The sequence below is a fragment of the Rhinatrema bivittatum genome, chromosome 2 (genome assembly GCF_901001135.1).
Source record: "Rhinatrema bivittatum chromosome 2, aRhiBiv1.1, whole genome shotgun sequence".
In the NCBI taxonomy this organism is placed as follows: domain Eukaryota; kingdom Metazoa; phylum Chordata; class Amphibia; order Gymnophiona; family Rhinatrematidae; genus Rhinatrema; species Rhinatrema bivittatum.
In genome coordinates, this window is record NC_042616.1 from 76,545,105 (window position 1) to 76,566,519 (window position 21,415).

General features: G+C 43.4%; 1 protein-coding gene across 1 annotated transcript in view; it reads right to left on the reverse strand.

Annotated features, from left to right (window-relative positions):
* Positions 1–21,415, reverse strand: part of AQP1 (aquaporin 1 (Colton blood group)) — a 72,960-nt gene that overhangs the window by 10,195 nt on the left and 41,350 nt on the right. The window lies entirely within an intron of this gene.

The window sequence follows — 21,415 nt, forward strand, 5'->3', positions numbered from 1 at the left end:
AGAGAACAATTGGCCAGCTAGATTCACTAGTCAGTTAAAAAATGGATGTCCCTGGAAATGTTCCTGCACTAGCCGGCTACATTTTGCTGGCTAAGTCAACCCTCAAAAATGGCACACCTAAACTCAGCCTGCTGAATTCAACTGAAAATCAGCTTAATTTGGCCAGACATGTTTTGGTCAGCTATATCATCAACTGCTGAACACTCTTTTGCAAGCTGAACCCATATTCTTCCGTGGAATGGCTGTTATGTATTACTTTCTATCAGGCCAATACAGACCTGTGCGCTCTGCCAAGTGCACCATTAGCCCCCATTGGCCACGCGTTTTTGACACGCTATTATTACCCCTTATACAGTAATGGGGTAATAGCATGTGGAAAATGCGCAGCCAACCCCCCCCCCTCCCCCCACCGAAACTAATAGGCTCATCACATGCAAATGCATGTTGATGAGCCTATTAGGTAGTCACCTGCAATACAGAAAGCAAAATGTGCGGCCAAGCCGCACATTTTACTCTCAGTAATTAATTCCTGCCAAAGGCATCGGGCAAGTGTACAGAAAAGCAGAAAAAACTGCTTTTCTGTACACCCTCTGATTTAATATCATAGGCCCCCCCAAAAAAAAAAATCTTCTTAAAAAAATAAATCTGCCCACGGCCCGCGGGTTTTGAAACTGACGCTCGTTTGCTGGCATCCGTGTTCCGAACCCATGGCTGTCCGCGGGTTCGACAACCGACGCCGGTAAAATTAAGCGGCGACTGTCAGACCCACTGACAACCACTGCTTGCGCCAATAAAGAGGTGCTAGGGACACAAGAAGTCCATACTAGAGGCTGGCACATTTTCCCTCTTTTGTGCAGAGCAGCGCGGGCCCTAATTTAAACACTGAATCGCGCTCCTAGGAGAGGTGCTTGGGCTCTCCCGCGGAGTTTACTGTACGGGCCTGTTTGCAATCAGTAAAAGGGGAGCTTTCACTATGCAAAACACAATTCCCACTGCTACGTTCCTTTGTATAGGATTCAGTCTTTGAAAATAGATTGGGATATCAACCATGAGACCCCCTGCTCTATTTGACTTTAGACTTCTGGTAGCCACAAACAAAACTTTTGTATATTGAATAAATTATGCTGCTCTGCACAAAAGAGGGAAAATGTGCCAGCCCCTAGTATGGACTTCTTGTGTTAGAGTGGTTTTCAATCATCTTCCAAATTAAAGCACACTAGACACAAAGCAAGACTGAAGATTTACTCGAGATGGTTGTTATGAACCATGACACCACCTCCCACCTTAGCATAGCTGGGGTACATCATATGTGCATGCACGCACTCCCCATAGATGCTTCTCCCCTCTACCATCTACACAATTTCCCAGATCTATTCTACATTGCAAGCCTGTTGCTTCTATGCCTGTCACAGCAGGTCTCTGTCATGCCTCCTGAAACCTCTGGTATGATTTCAATATGGCCCAAGAGCCAAAAGGGGGATATGAGCTAGGAGGAGTTTTGAGAACTGCAGAGATGGAGTTGAATAGTAAGAGGCAGAATGAGGTTAAGAGAAGGAAAAGAAATGAGGAAATGGGCTAGAAAGGGGGGTGAGAATTTTGCTGGAAGTGTGAACTGGAGAGAGGGAAATCTGGGGGCTTGATGAGACATAGATGAGGGATGGGGTGGAGTTAAAAACTGGCAAGGAGGTTGAAGGCAGTGAGGGCAGGGAGAGAAAAGATTAAGAGTTAGAAAGAAGAGGCAGGGAGTTGAGATAAAAAACGGAAATGAGAAGATAATGGGGAGGGAAGGTTAACACAGGGCTTCCCAAACCATTCCTGGTGACCCTATAGCCAGTTAAGTTTACAGGATAGCCACAATGACTATATATAGGATACATTTGCATGTACTGCTTCTACAGTATATGCAATTGTATATCATGCATATTCATTATGTCTATCCTGAAAACCTATCTGACTAAGGGGTCACTAGGACAGGTTTGGGTAGCCCTGTTGTAGGAGGCTTGAGAGTCAGAGAGTGAGATGGAGGGCTAGGAAATGGTCATGGGTAAGAAGCAGAGAATGGTGGGATAAGAAATAGGGAGAAATAGGGAAATAGTGAGTGAAAGACATGATGAGGGAGAGATGGAGGCGATAAAAGATATGTGAAGAGTTGCAGATAAATAGAAGTTAAGAGATGGTGTTTGAGAAGTGAGATGAATGTTGAACAGGGGCAGGGAGACAGGTATAGAAAGAAATGTAGCATAGGAAGGAGCATTAAGAAAAGGAGCCTGGTGAAGGCAAATAAGGCACAAGCAAAATCTGTAATGGGTGGGCTAAGATCCTAACTGGAAACAAGTTGTGAAGTATGTACTTGTCACTTTAAGCATGCAAAACATAAGAAGAAAAGAACATGCCATACTGGGTCAGACCAAGGGTCCATCAAGCCCAGCATCCTGTTTCCAACAGAGGCCAAACCAGCCCACAAGAACCTGGCAAGTACCCAAACACCAAGAAGATCCCATGCTACTGATGCAATTAATAGCAGTGGCTATTCCCTAAGGGGCAGATTTTCAAAGGGTTTGTAGAATAGTGCACTATATATATCCTGCACATATGTAGTTATAGCACTATGAAGCACTGATCATTGAACTTGCCAGAGAATCATCCAGCACAGATGACATCATTCCTGGAAGGATGGAACTAAGTTTGTTATTCTAACTGATAAGAAGAGGCCTGTGGCCTATAGTAAGAGCAAGCTAAAGTACACATGTTAACATATATATTGATTGGCTATTAAAGGTAAAGGGTGTGGATTATGCAGATGACTGATAATAGCAGACCCCAGACCCTTTATAAGCTGATGCACACGTGAAGAACACTGAGCAGATTTTAAACAGACCTTGTACACCTTTGCTTGTACTAAATTCTTTCTGTATTTTTCTGCTCCTAGAGGAATTATCCGCCTTCCTCTATATAATTACCTGTATTAATAAACCCCTTTCTTTATTACCGTCTGAAGCTGGTATTTATTCTGTAATTAGACACAGGGTTCGCCCCTCTTTTAACATCTGGAGGCACCGCCTGGGATTCACAGGAAAGGATTCGCGCCCTTTCCTGCGTCTCACAGGCTATAGCAGTGCGGAAACTGCTTAAGGCTTTTGACTAATTAACCAGTTCCACTTAGGGTGACCTGGGGTCATTAGCGTACTTTAGTACTGGCAAGATCGTGAAGTGAGTCCGGTGGCTGCCACGGAGGTCAAGATTAAACTCTCCATCCTTCGGATCCAAGACGTTGGTCCCAGGGGGGAGTCCATTGGTTCATTGGGTATGTATGGGATTTAATTTTAATTTTTTTTAAGAAAAAGTGATTGATTTGATTAATGTTTCAGTTATCTATGTCTTCTCTTTTCTTTTTTACTATAGTTTATTAGTCTGCAAGACCTAGTTTAACTTGTAGTTCGTGCTTCTTTTGAATGACATTCCTTACTGTCTGTGGAATCTGCTTTTGAGTACTTTTTTTTTCCAGCTATATGTGTGTTACCAACGGGCTAATTTAGCAGGTTTTGTTCTGTATTATTTCAACCTTTCAGACTTTCACTTCAGTTTGGTGTTCTAGTGCAGATTTTCTACTCCCCCTCTCCCCCTCCCTTTTTTTTTTCTCTCTGATGTTCCGTTTATTGTAGTTGTAAACCTTCTGCATTCTTTTCTCCTTTGCCTTAACTTTCTTCCCTCTCTCTCTCTGACTGTTTAATTTGCTCTGTTTAAATGCTGTATGTTTTTCTACTTTCTCGCTTGCACTTCCTTGCTTCTGCTTGCACTTTCTTTGTTTCTTGCGGCGGGAGACGCCTTCCCCCCCCTCTCCTTCCCCCCCACCTTTGCATTCCTTTGCATTCTTGTGCCACGTGGCGACCGGTTTCTTTGTCTGGTGTTCATCCTTCTATCTGCCACCTCGCTTTCCCTCCTCGCCCCTCCCAACTCCCCCCTCCCTTGTCTCTTCTCTGTGCATGTTGGGTAATTGAGTTTTGCTTCCCCACCCTTTAGTTTTGTCCTTTTTTGGTGCTGTGCGTTGTCACGCCCCATCCCCTTGCACATTCCTTCCTGCTTACGTCAGAGCCTTCTTGTGTCTGGCTTTCTTTGTTTCTCTTGGCACTTTGGGCGTTGGCCCTCCACCTCCCCCCCCCTCCCTGCCCTGCTTCGTCCTCTGTAAACGCATTGCATTCTGGTTTTGTTAGTTTTTTTTTCTCTCTCTGTGTCTTTCTCTGCCTGTTTGTCTTCTCCTATTTTTTGCTGTGTTGATTTTCTTTCACTTTCGTTTTCTTTGTGTGACTGGCTTCCCTTGTTAGTTTAACTGCAGCTATTAAAGTTTTATGGCTTCATTGCTCATGGTCTGTTCTTTTCTTGCCTGCTCCCTTCCCCCTCTCTGTTCAGCGCTCACGGAGCGATAGGAGTGCGTGAAAGCGTTGGTGGTAGCCCCCACCGCAGTGAATCCCCTGTAAACGCCTTGAATTCTGGTCTTCTTAGTTTTTTCTCTCTCTGTTTTTTTGTGCCTGTCTATCGCCTTTACTGCTGGCTGATTCCAGGTTTCTGGTTTCCGGGAGGCTGAGAGACCGCCTGCTGTGTTAATTGCTGTTCGCTTTGCATTTCCAAGGGGCTTTTATTCAGTCCACTGCTCTGTTCTTCTTTTACTTGTGCTGTCTTTCCATCACAGGACTGACCATCATAACTCTGACATTAAAAGAAAAAACTGGGAGAAGTTACAGCATCAGAGATTATTTTAACTGATCTTCAATATGTTTTCCACGTACATCCAATGCTCAGCTTAGTTCTGACCCTGTTTCTACTGTTCTCTGTGATTCCCCTTCCGTAGTTTACGCTCGGCATTTCTTGCTGCTGAGTTAAGTGCCTGGGTTATTTGGACGTTAGTGCTCCTGCCCCACCCTTTGGAATTTCTTTTTTTGCTCAGAGAACGGAGGTGATCCCCCCTCCCCTTTTTCTGCTTGCTGTAATGTTCTGGCTTGTTAGCACACAGATACAGAACGCAGGGGGAGCTTCAGCCCCCCCTTCTCCTGCCACTGAATTGCTTACTTTCCTTTATATAACAGTTTATATGCCTTCCTGCCTGCAAATGTTCTGTTCCTTTTTTTAGCTCCCGTTAGTTTCTGAACCACTTTTGTGATTTACAGTTACTTTCCTTTAATTATCTGTTTGATTTCTTACCCTTGTGCTCCTCTGGGATTTTTTGGTGCATGATGGGAATTGCAGTTTTTGCATGGAAGTTGACTTGCCTACTTTTAGCATATGTTACTGAGCCCTGAATTCTTTTTTCTCTCTCAGGAGACGGACTCAATCACATGCATTTATCGCAACTTGAAATCTATGCGGCTGTCCTTCTTTCTTATTACACCCTTCCATTTCTTTGTTCTTTGTTTCAGATGAGAGGCGCAGGGCAACTCTCGCCTTTCCCATTCCCCCAGCCCCTCCCTCGCACATTCCTGTATCAAGGGGAGGGCAGACCCCATCAGTCTGCTTCGCCCCTATTCGCCCCCCCTCTCTTCCTGTAGTGTTAAGTTGTGAATTGAGAGCCCCAGGTATTGGCCTTGCCTCCTGGGATTGGTAGTCATTTTCTTGTGTCTCCTCCCACTCCCTTGTCCCCTTCCATGGTGCTTGGTGGGAAGTGAAGTTTTGCTAACTGACTCCTTGCTCCTTATCTTAGTGCCTCTCCGTGCCTGTCTGTCCTGGCTCATGCTGCGTCCTCTGGCGGCTGACGTCATGACACCCCCTCCCTCTGCCATTCCCTTTCTTCCTGTGTTCACTGCTTATTATTTTCTGCCTGCATTGCTCTGGCCCGTGCTCTGTCTTTACATGAAAATAAAAATACCCCAATAAATAACTCTTGAACCTTGTGAGCTCTCTCTCTCTCTTTTTCTGTTTATTATTGTCCTCTGTCCTGTGCTATCCTTTCCATTGCTCCCAGCTCTGCCTGCACAGCTGACTTTTATGGCATCATCTGCTAGGACATATTTTCAGGATACTACACGCAGGTTATTTCTTGGTTTTAGGTATTCTATAATTCTTACATTTTATTTGCAACAGCTATATTTTCTAAGTTCCGCCCCTGCAGGGCTTTGGCTAGTGCTGAGGCCATCCCTAGTCTCCCTCTCTGGTGGGACAATTTACAGGGTGCCGCAGATTTCCAGCGTTTCCTTTCATCCTCCTTGCTCTATACATCCTGGACTTTTACTGTTTTTAGGTTTAATTAAATTCTTACCTTTCATTTGCCTATGGCCGAACAAAATACACATACACACAATACAAAGAGACTCCCTTTTCATACTTTGATCAGTTTAGTTTACTGGAAAGCGTACCCTCCCCTGCACTTTTCGTTTTCTCCTTTCTCTATTTATCCCTGACCAATGTTTGTATATTACTATTTTCTACAGGAGTCTGTGATCAGTTGGCTTTGAGGGCATTATCTGATGCAGTTTGCAGGGATCTGCCTTCATGTTTCAAGCTCACCGCTTGTCTCGCTGTGCGGTGACAGAGATAGGGTTTCTCACAGGAAGGTGATAAAGGCTGTACGTGTGTTTAGTTTAACCATGGATTAGCAAGGAATTGAACGTTACTAAGATAATTCATAGTTCTTGGGACATTGAGTAACATTTGAATTCTTTAGCAGTCAGGATTCTGTCTCTTTCACGGTATACAGTGCTTTGGTCATTGCACTGGCATACTTACAGTACAGCCCTAAGTCTTTTCTTGCGAATTGGGAAATTGCCTTTATGTATCAGTTACATGTTCTAATTAATGATGTTTCCTCATTTCACAGAGGTGAAGGTTTTCCCCAGCAGCGCAAGAGTTATCCCGGTAACGATGATTTTGTCACAGGACTGTCTTTCAAAAAAAAAAAAAAAGAGTGGAAGCTGAATATTAATGAGCACAGCGCCTCCTAGTGGCGCAGCCATATTAAAGAACCAACAGTAGCTTTATGACTGCAGTTTGCTGAATTCATATCAGGATATTTAGTTTCAATTGAGCTGTAATTCCTCTAACCTTTATCTGTTCTCAGATTTTATGTTTCCCCAGGTCAATAGTCGTTGGACCATTTGAAGATTACATTTTCTCCTTTTTCTCAGTTTTTCATTGTTTTTCATTTTTCAACTGATTGTTTTTTTCGCTTTTTCTTTTGTTTTTATTCTAGATCGATCTAGACATTTTCTCAGTACTTTTCACGCTTTTTTTTTTGGCCTACCTTTATTTTTGATCAGGGGTTTGAGCTCATCAGAAGTAAACCATGTGTTTCTTGTTTGTCTTCTGTGTCCTGATGAATGAGTGACGTTGTATGTCAAAGTTTAATGTTCTTTGTGATGTGATGTCTGTGGTGAACTCTTCTCCCTAATTAATCTGAATTTGTTTTGCCCTTATGGTAGCTTCTGATCAAGAAACCTACCTACTGTCGAACTGCACGGCTTTGTCTCCTGTCCCTGACGTGCACTAAGCTGAATGACCTGTTTTCCCCCATCTGCATCATTGAATTCAAAGATTATCCTGACTTGGACTGTGAACTGTTTTCAAAGACTACCATCATACATCATATTCATTGTTTTTGTCTTGCTCAGATGCTGTTTGGACCTATGTGCCAATTGCCATTATTTGGACAGAATTAATGCTGGTTTTTCTAAATTTTATAGTATCTTCCTTGTCTAACCCCAACCTCTTATATCCGTATATGATTATGTAATATGCTTTTCTTCACCCATTACCCTTGTCTATGAAAGCTGCCTTGATTACATTACCCACATACTATATCCCACTGATTGCTCTCTTAGAACGAGATATGCCCCAGTATGGTCAAATGTTTTCTTGAATCCTTTATCCCTGGACAATGTTTTATCCACTATTGGGCCTACAGATGCTTTGTCACATGACTGCACTTGCCTGATGTTTCAACAGCCCTTTTTCTTTGCCTTCTTTTCTTTGTTACTATCAGTTTGCTTTTGTATTTTCAGTTTGTATTCACTTTTTGCATTAACATGTTTATCCTTCTTTGTGCATTATACCTTTGGAATGGCATACTCCCTGTATGCACCACTGACCCGAATTGTAATGCTTGCATCACAGTAACTATAGATGGTACGACTAAAACTTCTACTCTGCTATACAAATTCCCTTATGATTGTGAAGGGACAGTTACATACCGTTCTCATAATTCCACACAATACAGTGTATGTGCATACAACCATTACCTGTTTTGATCCTACTGAAGTCCCTGCCCAACAATGGATACAAGTCCATAAATGAGACACTCCTCAAGATCTAGTTATGACATTTGCCCTTTGACTCCCTACCGAAAGGTCGGTTTCCCTCATTTTTAAGTATATTCCCTACCCGCATTCTGGGATTTGACCTATAGATGTGGTAATGATTTGGCTTGGCCATACACACCCTTATCCTTTAACTATCAGGTTTTTCTCTGGATCTCCCCTTTTCTTATGTGCATATATATTTCTGCTACATCAGAGTACGTTACATTCATGCTGTTCTATTTGCTGTAAGCTATTTCTAGCATTTTCCCACTCGTCTTACTGGTGGTACCTCTGTATCTCTTTGACTTATTCGTTCTTCTGCAGCCTGTACCTATAATACTTACTTTGCTGGCTTTTTATATTCCAATATCCTATTCCCTTTATACTCTGATTTCTCTGTAACCTTTTTGAACATTTCTTCCTGTAACACTTCCTCTCAGATTTTACCTGGAGTTTGTTTATACCCTCTCACAAATATTTCCTGGTAGTTTTATGACCTTTGTGCTTATTCTGAGATTGATCTCCTTATAGAAATTTACCCATTCTAACTGAGGCTTCCTCTCACAAGGATATGCAACTGTACCTACTCCTACCTATGACCAGAACATGCCTTATGTTTTTGTTGTTTTTCCTTCTCCTCCTTGCCCATTCCAATGGACTACCTCTTCATGTTTTCTCTGTACCTTTTGAGAATGATATCTAACTGCTCTGATAGGTTATCCCTCCTGATTGCTATATTTGTGACCCCCATGTGTAACAGCACCGATCCTATCTCATGTAAAGCGCAGTGGATATTGGCCCACTCCATTGTTGCAACAAAGTGCATTCATAGCCCTTACACAGTATTACACACTATATTTATAGGCAATTCTTCTTGTTTATCTCAATCTTTTCTCAACTATACCATGTAAGTTCAAATGGTAAATTCTTATTGGCTCAATATTGTAACCTATTAGAAAGGCTCCTGGGGTTATGGAACTCCAATTTATATGTTGAATCGTATTATAAGATTGCAAGCTGTTGTTGAAATAATTACTAATGAAACTGCTAAAGCACTGAGAATATTAGCCACTCAGCAAAAGGGTTTTTGGAATGCTATTTATCAGACTCATCTAGCATTAGATTATATACTAGCTGTAGAAAGAGGATTATGTGGTAAATTTAACCTCAGTAACTGTTGTCTTCAAATAGACGACAAGGGTGAAGTGATTGAGGAAATCACTCGGAACATGATGTCTATAGCACATGTACCGGTGCAAACCTGAAAGGACTTGATGTCAGTGATCCATTTGGATCCCTTGGCTCATGGTTTTCTAGTTTAGGTTCAGGATTCCAAATTCTAATTGGCTCCATGTGTACAATTGCCTTACTTGGGCTAGTTGTCTGTCTCTGCTTACCATGTCTCTGTATCTGCCTAAGAAGATGCCGTGATCAAGTTTCTGAAATGCTGGTAACATAGACTAGCACTCGGATCATGCTTAATCAAGCTGAAACCTTGAACCTGATGCTTTTGGATTCTCATGCTGACACTGCACCATTCCCCCACCACCTGTAATGACTATCTGTGAAAAATGAGCATATCGGTACGAAGACGGGTAATGCCTCTCGCCAGTAAGGAGTAGCCTTAACTAGGCTGGGCAGCCTAAGACATGGCGATATGTGACTCAGATAGGTATGAAGGGTTCTTAGCCAATCACCCTTCACAGGGGGATATGTAGAATAGTGCACTATATATATCCTGCACATATGTAGTTATAGCACTATGAAGCACTGATCATTGAACTTGCCAGAGAATCATCCAGCACAGATGACATCATTCCTGGAAGGATGGAACTAAGTTTGTTATTCTAACTGATAAGAAGAGGCCTGTGGCCTATAGTAAGAGCAAGCTAAAGTACACATGTTAACATATATATCGATTGGCTATTAAAGGTAAAGGGTGTGGATTATGCAGATGACTGATAATAGCAGACCCCAGACCCTTTATAAGCTGATGCACACGTGAAGAACACTGAGCAGATTTTAAACAGACCTTGTACACCTTTGCTTGTACTAAATTCTTTCTGTATTTTTCTGCTCCTAGAGGAATTATCCGCCTTCCTCTATATAATTACCTGTATTAATAAACCCCTTTCTTTATTACCGTCTGAAGCTGGTATTTATTCTGTAATTAGACACAGGGTTCGCCCCTCTTTTAACAGGTTACACACGTAAGATACGCGCGTAACCCCCGAAAAGCTGCCCCTGCGCGCACCGAGCCTATCTTGCATAGGCTCAGCGGCATGCGCAAGCCCCAGGAAGCGCGTATGTCCCGGGGCTTTGAAAAAGGGGCGTTTCGGAGGTGGGGCCGTGGATGGGGCACCGGTCCGGGGACGTTCCGGGGGCGGGGCCTGAGGCAGGCATTACTTCGACGAGAAAGGTCAGGGGGGGTTAGATAGGGCTAGGGGGTGGGTTAGGTAGGGGAAGGGAGGGGAAGGTGGGGGGAGGTGGAAGGAAAGTTCCTTCCGAGGCCGCTCCGATTTTGGAGCGGCTGCATGCGCATGTTATAAAATCGGGCATAGATTTGTTTGCGCCGCGTTGCACGAACAAATCTATGCCCACGCTTATGTCTGAAAATCCACCCCAGTGTAATTAAAGCCTATTGTTACTGAACTAATTTCAATAAACAGTAATGATTGCATAATCAGTTTTGTTGAACTGAAACAGTTTTAGTTCAAATCTCGTTTGGCCAATATTTGTTTTTGGTGATCTAGAACACTTCAAAGTTCCATTCATCTTGCTTGGTTATGTTAATGAGCAAGAAGAAGTTAAAATGTTCCCATCTCAGAAAATTAAAGTAGCCATTTTGTTTTTACGTTCCCTAAGTCATATTCTTAGTATCAGTGATTACTTCTAAATAAACCACACTGCTTTAAAAGAACCTGGAAATATCTTAGGGAATTCATTTCCTGTGCAGTATAGCTTTCTCAGGCCATTATTTGTAATAAATTTAGTCTTTGTTTTGTAAAAGTGTCTGTAAGCCATTCTCCAAGGCCTTGCACACCAAGCCAGACCCTACTTAGCTCATATGCCTGAAAAGTAATTGGATTTAATGCCAACAGAAATTTAGATTCACAAGGGATGTTATAGGAAACATCTGCATAACAGTACAAAGTGTACGCAAGATACCAAAAATAAGACTGGAAACGTGGTTTGCATATTTAGTAAGTTATCTCAGCTTGTTGCAACCAAGTGAAAAGAACTTAATTGCATCATATTGTGCAGCGCCCTTGTAAACCACCACCAAATGCACTACGGCGTCTTTTACTAACTGAAAACAAAAATTGTTATGTAATTATGTCTAATAATAAGATCTCCTTTCAGATAGAATGAAAAGATGCATTCTGTTCCTGATATTTGTACATGATATAATCAGGTGTGAACATTGATTCAAAATACTATCTTGGAAGTCAATACCAAATGTATTCCATGCATTAAAAAAGGCGGAAGGCCAAACAACTGCCAGCATGGTTAAAAGATGAGGTGAAAGAGGTTATTATAACCAAAAGTACATCTTTCAAATAATGGAAAGAAGATCCAAATGAAGAAAATAGGAAAAAGCATAAGAACTGGCAATAGGGATATGCATCAATAAAGAAAATCATTTTGGTTCATTTTTTTGATTCTGGGGGGATTTGTTTTTCAGTTTCTTTTGTGCTTTTTTCAGTTCGGTTCATACCCCAAACTAAAAAAAATATATAAAAAAAACAAAACAAAATAAAAACCAAAATGGGCCTCCTGGAGGATCTCTGACCTCCAGCCTGTCCCCTAAAAAGCCTCAGGGCCTGTACAACAGTTTGGCACCAGCCACTCTTGAAACAGTCATCAAAGTGACATCACTTTGGTGCCTCTCTCCATTCAGATGGTGCCATTTCACAATCTTTGATCAATGGGGCAGGGGCAAATGGCATTGATCCTGCCACATCCATCATGGAAAGTGGTAAGTAGGGGCAAGAAAGAAGGTCCCTGGCCCCAGCAAGTGCTTCCATGGGGGGAAGGGACTGGGGAGTCTATGGCTGGGCCAAGGAAGGCCCAGCTGAGTAGGCCCAGGCCCTGGGATTAACGTTTACTTGGTGGAGGGGTTTGGAGGGGTCATCGGAGCCCTTGCTATGTCCAGCTCAGTCCAGCCAGTTTCTTGGAGGTGGGGCGGTGAAGGGCACCCCAGAGGAATTTTATGGCTTTTCTGGCATTTTTTATGAACAAAAATACCCAAGTTTGGTTTTCTCCATTCAGAAAAAAACAAAAAACCGCCTCCTTCATCCCATTTTTCTCATTTGGGTGAAGTAACTGCACATCCCTAACTGGCATGTTAGATAAGGCAGGCAAAAAGAGAATTGAAATTAAACTTGCCATACAGACAAAAATTTATAATAAAAACATTTTCAAATGCATTCAAAAAAGGAAGCCTGTGAGGAAGTTCATTGGATCCTTAGATGATCAAGGGGTAAAAGGAGCACTTAGGAAAGACAAGGCCATAGCAGAAAGAATTCTTTGCTTTGGTGCTTACTAAGGAGGATGTTGGGAAGGTACTCATGCCAGAGAGAGTATATAATGGTGTTGATTCGGAAGAACTGAAAAATCATGGTTACCCTGAAAGATGTAATTGGATAACCTGGGAAACTAAAGATGTATTACTAATAATTTGTAACCTGTCTTCGTAGCTGAAGAATCAAAGGTGGCCAATGTAACACCAATCTTTAATAAGGGCTCCAGGAAGGATCTGGGAAACTATAGGCCAATAAGCCTGACGTCAGTGCTGGGAAACGTCATAAAACTATTCTAAAGAATAAAATTGCAGAGTACATAGATAGACATGGTTTAATGGGACACAGCCAACATGGATTTACCTAAGGGAAGGCTTGCCTTACCAATCTGCTACCTTTTTTTGAAGGTATTAATAAACATGTAGATGACGGGCGGTTCCATAATGAGGCAGTATGAGGCGGCTGCTTCAGGTGGCAAAACTTTGAAGCGGCATAAATTGCCCTTCAAACCTCTCCATCCATGGTTGCCTCACCCTGCCTTCAGGCTCAACCGCGCACAGCTCTGCCGACAAGCCCGCAGGGTCCTTCGTCCCTGCGGGAAGCAAGGAAGCAAGGAAGCAAGGAAGCAAGGTCCCTGCGGGAAGCAGGGACCTTCTTTCTTGCCCACAGGCACGGGGCCACTATGACTGCGGTAAGCCTGCAGTTATAGTGGCCCCGTGCCTGTGGAGCCAATACGACTAACACCAGGCCCTGCACAATCTTTTAGCACAGCATGGGAGCCTCGCTGGAGGCTCTGCACTCACTCTGCCATCTTTTTTTTTTTTTTTTACCAGCCGGCAGCGTTGGAGGCAGTAACAGCGGCGGCGGCTTCATGCACCTGTTGCCATTGCCGCCGCTCTGCTCAGGCACCTCTTTTCCACCATTTCCGCACTTCTGGCTTCCTCCTTCGCGTGGAAAAGAGGTGCCTGAGCAGAACGGCGGCAATGGCAACAGGCGCATGAAGAAGCCACCGCTGTTGTTACTGCCTCCATCAATGCCGTGCTGGTAAAAAAAAAAAAAAAAAGAGAGAGAGCAGAGTGAGTGTCCGTGCAGAGCCTCCGGGGAGGCTCCCACTCTGTGGTAAAATATTGTGCAGGGCCTAGTGGTGGGCATAGCGGCTCTCAGCCTCCGGGCCATGACATAAAAGTAATTGAAAAACAAAAACCAAACATTTTCGTAGGGGCCTTCCAACCCACCTCTTCCCAAACCAAGGGGGGAAATGAAGCAGCAACAGGCAACCTGTCCAAATCCTAATCTAGGGGCCCTGCCTGGGTCCCCCTGACCACCAATGTAAGTAAAAACTATTTTTTTTTTATTTATTCAGAGGGGAGAAGAGAGAGAGAAAGCACCTGAGTCAATGAATGTGTGTTTTTGACTGAGAGTAAGTGTGTGTGTGTGTGTCAGTCAATGCTGTGAGAATGCACGAGTCAATGAGCATGTGCAACTGTGAGCATGTTTGTCAGCATGACAGCACGTGTCAGTGAACAAGTGAGTGTGCGTGTGTGTGTGGATGAGAGAGAGCATGAGTCAGTATGTGAGTATGAGAGAGGGAACATATGTGAACGTCAGTGAGCATGTATGGGCATGAGAGTATGTGTGCAAGCAGTGAGTGTATGTGAGTGAACAAATCAGTGAGTCAGCATGAGTGTCAGGAACCGTTTGTGAGTGAGCATATGAGAGAGTGGGTATAAGACTGTCTGTATGTGAAAGAAGAGAGAAGAAAGTTTGTGCAGGTCACCACCTCTGACTAATTCACAACAATCTCAGGGTGACTGGAATCAACAGCAGGATAATTTTTTTTTTTTTTAATCCTTTATCCTTTTTAACTATTGGTTGGTATTTCATGTGTCTGCTGTTTTAAAATATTTTATAGGTATTAGGGCAATTTTTAGAACTTTTTTTCAACTTTTGATTGTTGAATGCTCTATTCATCAGCTGTTTTGAAATATTCTTTTTATTAGTATGGTTTTAGTGTTATAATTTATATTTTGTGTTTTTATTACTCTGTGTTTTATAAGGAAAAGTAGTATTTTTCTTTTTCCATTGTTGTACTGCTAGTCTGGCTTTGTTGAAGTTTCCAGTTCAGCTTTGTCTGCATGTTTATACTTATAGTTTGACCTGCCTATTCTGTATTTGGTGAGGATTTGTCTATGTTCTGCATGTGTGACTGAAGTATTCTGCCTAACATGAACTTTCTGTGTAGAGATCTATTATAAATGAGTGAAGTGATCAAAGTTGCAGATGACACAAAATTATTCAGGGTTGTTAAATCACAAGCAGACTGTGATAAATTGCAGGAGGACCTTGTGAGACTGGGTGACTGGGCGTCCATATGGCAGATAAATTTCATGTGGACAAGTGCAAGGTAATGCATATATGGAAAAATAACTCGTTGTAATTACACGATTTTGGGTTTCTTGTTAGGAGTTGCCACTCAGGAAACAGATGTAGGTGTCATAGTGGACAATACATTGAGGGCCAGATTTTAAAAGGGTTACACGCGCCGGGCCTATTTTAAAAAGGCCTGGTTATGCGCGTAAAGCCCCAGGATGCATGTAAGTCCCAGGACTTGCAAAAAGGGTCATGGCATGGGTGGAGTGGGGCGGCCTGGGGCGGAGCGGGGTCAGGCTCCAGGCACAGCTGCCATATTTGTCGCTGTGCCGGGGATCGCGCGTTGGCAGTTGGCTGAAGTTAATTTTGAAATTAAAAAAAAAGCAAAGGAAAAGGTAGGGTGGAAAGGGTGGGGGAGGTATGGGAAGGGAAGGTGGGGTGGGGGGGTAGGGAACGGGGCAAGGCAGCGCAGCTCATTGCACGCAAGGTGCACAATTGTGCAACCCCTTGCGCGCGCCAACCCCTGATTTTATAACGTGAGTGCGCCTGCGCACGCAAGTTATAAAATCCAGCGTACATGTGTGCGTGCCGGGTAGCGCGCGCACATGTACGCAGCGCGCGCTCCTTTTAAAATCTACCCCTGAAATTGTTGGCTCAATGTGCTGTGGTGATCAAAAAAGCAATCAGAATGCTAGGAATTATTAGGAAGGGAATGGTGAATAAAATAGAAAATATCATAATGCATCTGTATCGCACCATTGTGAGACCTTACCTTAAGTACTGTGTTCAGTTCTGGTTGCCACATCTCAAAAAACATATAATTGCACTGGAGAAGGTATAGAGAATGGCAACCAAAATGATAAAGGAGATCGAATGGCTCCCTATCAAGAAACGCTAAAGAGATTAGAGACGGGTTGTTCAGTTTTGAGAAGAGATGGCTAAGAGGGGATATGATGGAGATCTACAAAATCATGAGAGGACGAGAATGGGTAAATGTGAATCAGTTGTTTACTCATTCAGATAATACAAGGACTAGGGGGCATTCTCTAAATTAGCAAATAGCATAATTAAAACAAATCGGAGAAAATTATTTTTCACTCAATGCACAATAAAGCTCTGGAATTTCTTGCCAGAGGATGTGGTTAGTGCAGTTAGTGCAGCTGGGTTTAAAAAAGGTTTGGATAAGTTCTTGGAGGAGAAGTCCACTAACTGCTATTAATCAAGTTGACTTAAGCCCGGAATTTCAAAGGCCCGCGCATGTAAGAACTGGGGTTTACGCACATGGCTGGGCCTTGCACGTGCCGGGCGCATTTTAAAATGGGCTCAACTGAGCTATAATCCCTGAGGGCTAGAATCGCTGAGCAATAGGCAGTCCATAAGCCTAGCTGAGCTATAACCACCGGCAATGGGAACCCCTCTGAACAAGGAAGAAGCCTTGGAGTGTTTGCTGTGCACTGGTGGTGGAGCTTTCCTTCAAGGGTGGCTACAGCAGCAGCAGATAGATTGAGAAGTGGATTTTTGGCCCCGCCAGAGGTCGTTGACCTAGTGCGGATTGGGAGGTAGAATCTGGTCACCAATAAGGGAGGCAGTCCCAGCAGCTGATCAGAAGGTGAAGCTTGGTCTGGCAGGAGAGTGTGGACCCAGCAGTCTAATAGAGAGAAGAAGGAGCTTTGATTCCCCCCCCCCCCCAGGATTGGGATGACCCCCGACAGCAGAGCAGATGTGGAGCGTAGGAGGCATCGGCAGCAGTCTGGATGCAATGGATCCGCCCCTCCTTATTACTGGCAGTACCAACCAGCCCCCTTTACTCCTTCACGTGAGGATACAGCGGGAAAGTGAAAGAGGAGGGCAATTGTAATGCACCTAAGGGAGCACAAGATTTTCTTTCTTTTCTGCTTGCTGATACGATGTGGGATTTAATGCCCTCATGTAGCTACAGGTGCTGTGTGATACCTTGTAGCAATGCATAGTTGTGTAATCTAATAAACTGTACAAAATCCTTTACAAAAAAAAGTATTTTTGCCATCTATTGTGGCCATCATAATAGGAATTCCCGATATCAAACACCTTGTTTGCCTTGTGTTCAATCACCGGCCGTTATCTAATCTTTTTTGTCTTTTTTTCTTATGCAAATTAAAACATCTTAAGAATAAGTGAAGCAGCACGCCCCCGACACGGGTCCATTCTTGGCGCCGAAAAGGAATTATGGTGAAAGCGGGTAACGCCCAACAATTCAACATTTAAAATAATTTTCAAGAAGATGGGGTGGTGGAAATATTAGAATGATATCCCCCCTCCCCCCCCCCCCCCCGATGCAGAAGACTCGAAACCCAGACCCATGTCGGGGAGTGCTGCTTCACGTATTATTAAGGCAAGTTCTAATTTGCATAAGAAAAAAAAAGACAAAAAAATCAGATAACGGCTGATGATTGAGCATAAAGCAAAGAAAATGTTTGATACCGGGAATGCCTGTCATGAAGGCCACAATAAAAATACTCTTTTGTGAAGGATTTTGTACATATGTGTATTGATAGAAGTTTTCCTTCTAATTGTGCCCTGCTATGTTATCTAATAAAACTGTTACATACTTATAAATACTGCCAGCCCTATTTGCAGTTCCATCTGTTTTTCGGGTTTTCCTGGTGTGAAGGGAGGGAAATCTTACCCACTAACACCTTCTTCTCCAGGTGGGGGCGCCAGGTGCCAAGCATTAAGCAAGCATCCAAGGACCGATGGAGCTCAACCAAGAGAGGGCTCTAGCCAGGCTGGTCCCAGAGCCAGAAATTGCCCCTTAAGGTCATTGGGGCACATCTGAGGCCTGACAATGGATTTTCTTTTTTTTTTTTTTTTAGGTCTGATTACTCACCTTTCCAAACCTACGCTCAAGGTACATTTCAAGCACAGTAGACATTTTCCAGTCCCAATCTAAGTTGATACTTGAGGGAAAGGTAGGTGAAATGATTGTCCAAAGACACGATGATGTCAGTGGAAGAAGCAGGGTCTGAATTCTGGTTTCCCTGCTTCTTATTCCACCGCTCTAACCACTGGGCTACTCCTCCATAGTATCTCACAATACCGGCTGTATATCTAATGGCTTAAAATTACAAGCCTGTCACAAAATCCCACCTCAGTAACAGATGCTATAGTATTATGCACAAAATCATTTGTATTATCTTGGAAATCCACAGGTATCACAGAATGAATCCGAACTAAACTTGACAGTGTAAGTGTACGCCTATGGCAGTCAAGAGCAAGATACAGGAGGCAAAAATGACAGTAGTCTGTCCCCTAATTTTAGCTTTTGGAAGTCATAGAAATTCCATGGATCCTAGTCTTTAAAAAAATATATATCTGTATTTTATGTCAGTTATTCTTATTTTTTTAGTAACATCTTCCAAATAGAGGTTGCCTGTAGTATAAGTATAGTCCCTTACAGCATTTTTCTGTGGTTAACATAACTGCACGGTAGATTTGAATAAATTAAGCTATTACTAGTAACAGTATAGCAGTATAGCATAATTATGGCTATAATATTACCATAGTTCCATGGCATAATAGTTTTCCAGTGATGTTTTTCCCAGTTTTATTCTCAAAACAGAAGTCAATGGAATTCCAAGCCAAGCTGGAAACAGCTAGAAGTATGAAATTTATATAGAATGTGTTAGTGCTCACACATGGGTTTTGCTCTGGCTTTTGCTGGTTACAAGCAAAAGGGTTTGATAGCACAGTCTGTCAGTTGGTAACGTGCACTCATTGTATGCTGGCAGTTTTGGAGTATATCATTGCTTACAATCTATGGTGACCACAGGTAAATTCTGTAAATTCAGGTATCTTGCATCCCTCTAGAAAATCCCCATGTGTCAAAGTTTACAGTCCGTACAGCTCAAAACAATTCAGATATGGGGAGGAAGTAACCAGCCAGAGCCACAGAGGGCACTGTAAAGAAGACCCCAGAGGAGAAGAGGAAGGACTGAAAAGTCCTGGGATGTGCACTGATTTTTCTTTCATGTCATTTTCATTTCAGGTCGTTATCTGTTAGATTTCATTTTTTTAAATGGTTCGGGAGATATTTATTTCATGTTTTCCTACTTTTGGAGTTAGTGCACTCTAACGGGAATTAGTGCACACTAACTGAAAATGTTACCAGTCAGTTAAAAAATGTCACTTTGGGAGGAATTCGTTAGTTAGAGGTATGGTTCTGCATTCCACTGGCTGCCTCCTTAGTTACCAGTACTTGTTTGTGTTGCTAAGATTGCAAAGTGGTGTTTGTAGGGATAACAAGTGTAAACACACAAGTGATGTAATTTTATAGCATCGAGTTCTAGTCAGCGAAAGCATGTAATGCAAATACATATTTAGAATTCACCAATCCTTTTGTATTTTAGGAAAGGGGCCCTGACATTTTAGGATATGCATTCTTTGAATTCCCCTGGTGTGAGTCTGTGTGTTTGGGTGGGGGGGGGGGGGGGTTGACTGCTAGGAGAGGAAGTGACTTGGGTGAATGTATGGGGTGACAAGTGAGAGAAAGTCTGATTGGGGTGGTAACTGGAGAGAGAGAGGCAGCCTGGTGTGTGTGGGGGGTAACTGTCACCCCATACAGTTACCCCAGTCACCCCTCCCCCCCCCCACACACACACCAGGCTGCCTCTCTTTCCCACATGTCACACCATACAGACACCCCAGTCACTTCCCCTCTCACTAGTCCCACCCCATACACAATAGGCTGTCTTTCTCTCACCAGTCACTACCCCAAGAACTCTCTTTTACCTGTCACTCCCATACAGTCATCTCAGTTACTCCCCCTCTTGCTAGTCACCCCCCACATACCAAGCTGACTCTCTCTCAACAGTCACCATCTCAACCAGTTTCTCTCCCCCACCCATCACTCCAAACAGTCACCCCAGTCACTCCTCCTCTCAAAAGTCACCCCCATAGATGGCTGCCAAATAGGACGCATTGGAAGCAAGCTCCTGGTGTGGTGTTTTTCTTGCTAACTTTTCCCATAACAAAATGTCACATACAAAGCGAAAGGGGAAAATTTGGGGAGCAATGACTAGCTCTCCGTTAGTCGACCCTTTCCAGCCACGCATCAATGGCTTCCTTGCGGGAGCAACCGGAACGCCAGAGGGGTTGGTCGCTGGGGGGGGATGCCAGAGGAGTGAACGCTGTCCCCCCTGACCCTGGACCCTGGACGTCACCTTGAGCCCTGGCGAGCTGACCAGGCCATTGCATCCAGCGCAGATTGAATCTTCCCCGGTTGCGTTAACCCAGAGTGGATTACAACGGGAGCTACTGGAGGGTGACCGGGTGAGTCCCGAGATGCAAGAGGAAGGGATGGTTACCTCACGAGTCGGAGACATTCGACTGGAGCTGGAACCGGGTCCCTTACAAGGAGAAAATCTGACCCAGACTGCAAGTAACTGCCGCAGGTAACATCTTGTATTTGGCAATCTTAAGGGAAGAGGGAGAGGCCCGGCCAGAGTCCAGGGCCATGAGTGTCAACCTTGGGCAGCCTGAGGATATAACTTTGGGGAAAATATGGTATGCTTTAAAAGCCATAGAAATGACTTTGAAATGAATAGCTCAGAATATATCGGAAGTTAAAAATCAAACGATGATGAAGTATAAATTGATTGGAACTTTCAATCTTAAGATTCAAGATCATGAGGAAATAATAACTAAAATGGAGGCCCTGCAACAAAATTTTGTAAAATCTGAAACATAAATGGGAAAAAGAATGGAAAGAGTTGAAAACAACTTAAGAATACTGACTCTAAGGATATTAAATTTCCCTGTGGTTAGAATGATATCACATGTTGAGTTGTTTAAAATATACATGAAGGAGATATTAAAAATTCCTGAGTCAACGTTACTTGTATGTACTAAGCCTAAGGCATACTATCTACCCCAGTCGGGTCGCGAGGTTGAAGGAGAGAGAAATATTCCATCTATGAACATTTCTGAATTATTAGAGCTTTCAGTAGAGTCAGAAATAAAAGAGAGAAAAACTATGGCCTAGATTTTCTAAAATCGCAGGGCTTTCTGAATCCCGCAGTAACGGGGGGCGAAACAGGGGGGCAGGCCTACGAAAACCGGCAGCAATCGCACCATGAAAGGTAGTGCTATTGGGCGCGCTACTGGTGGCGATAATAGGTCTTACCTTATCGCCGCCAATGAAGTTTCCGCCGTGTCCGCCCCGATGCCCCCCTGACTCCTCCTCTTCCGGTCCTGACGCCGCTC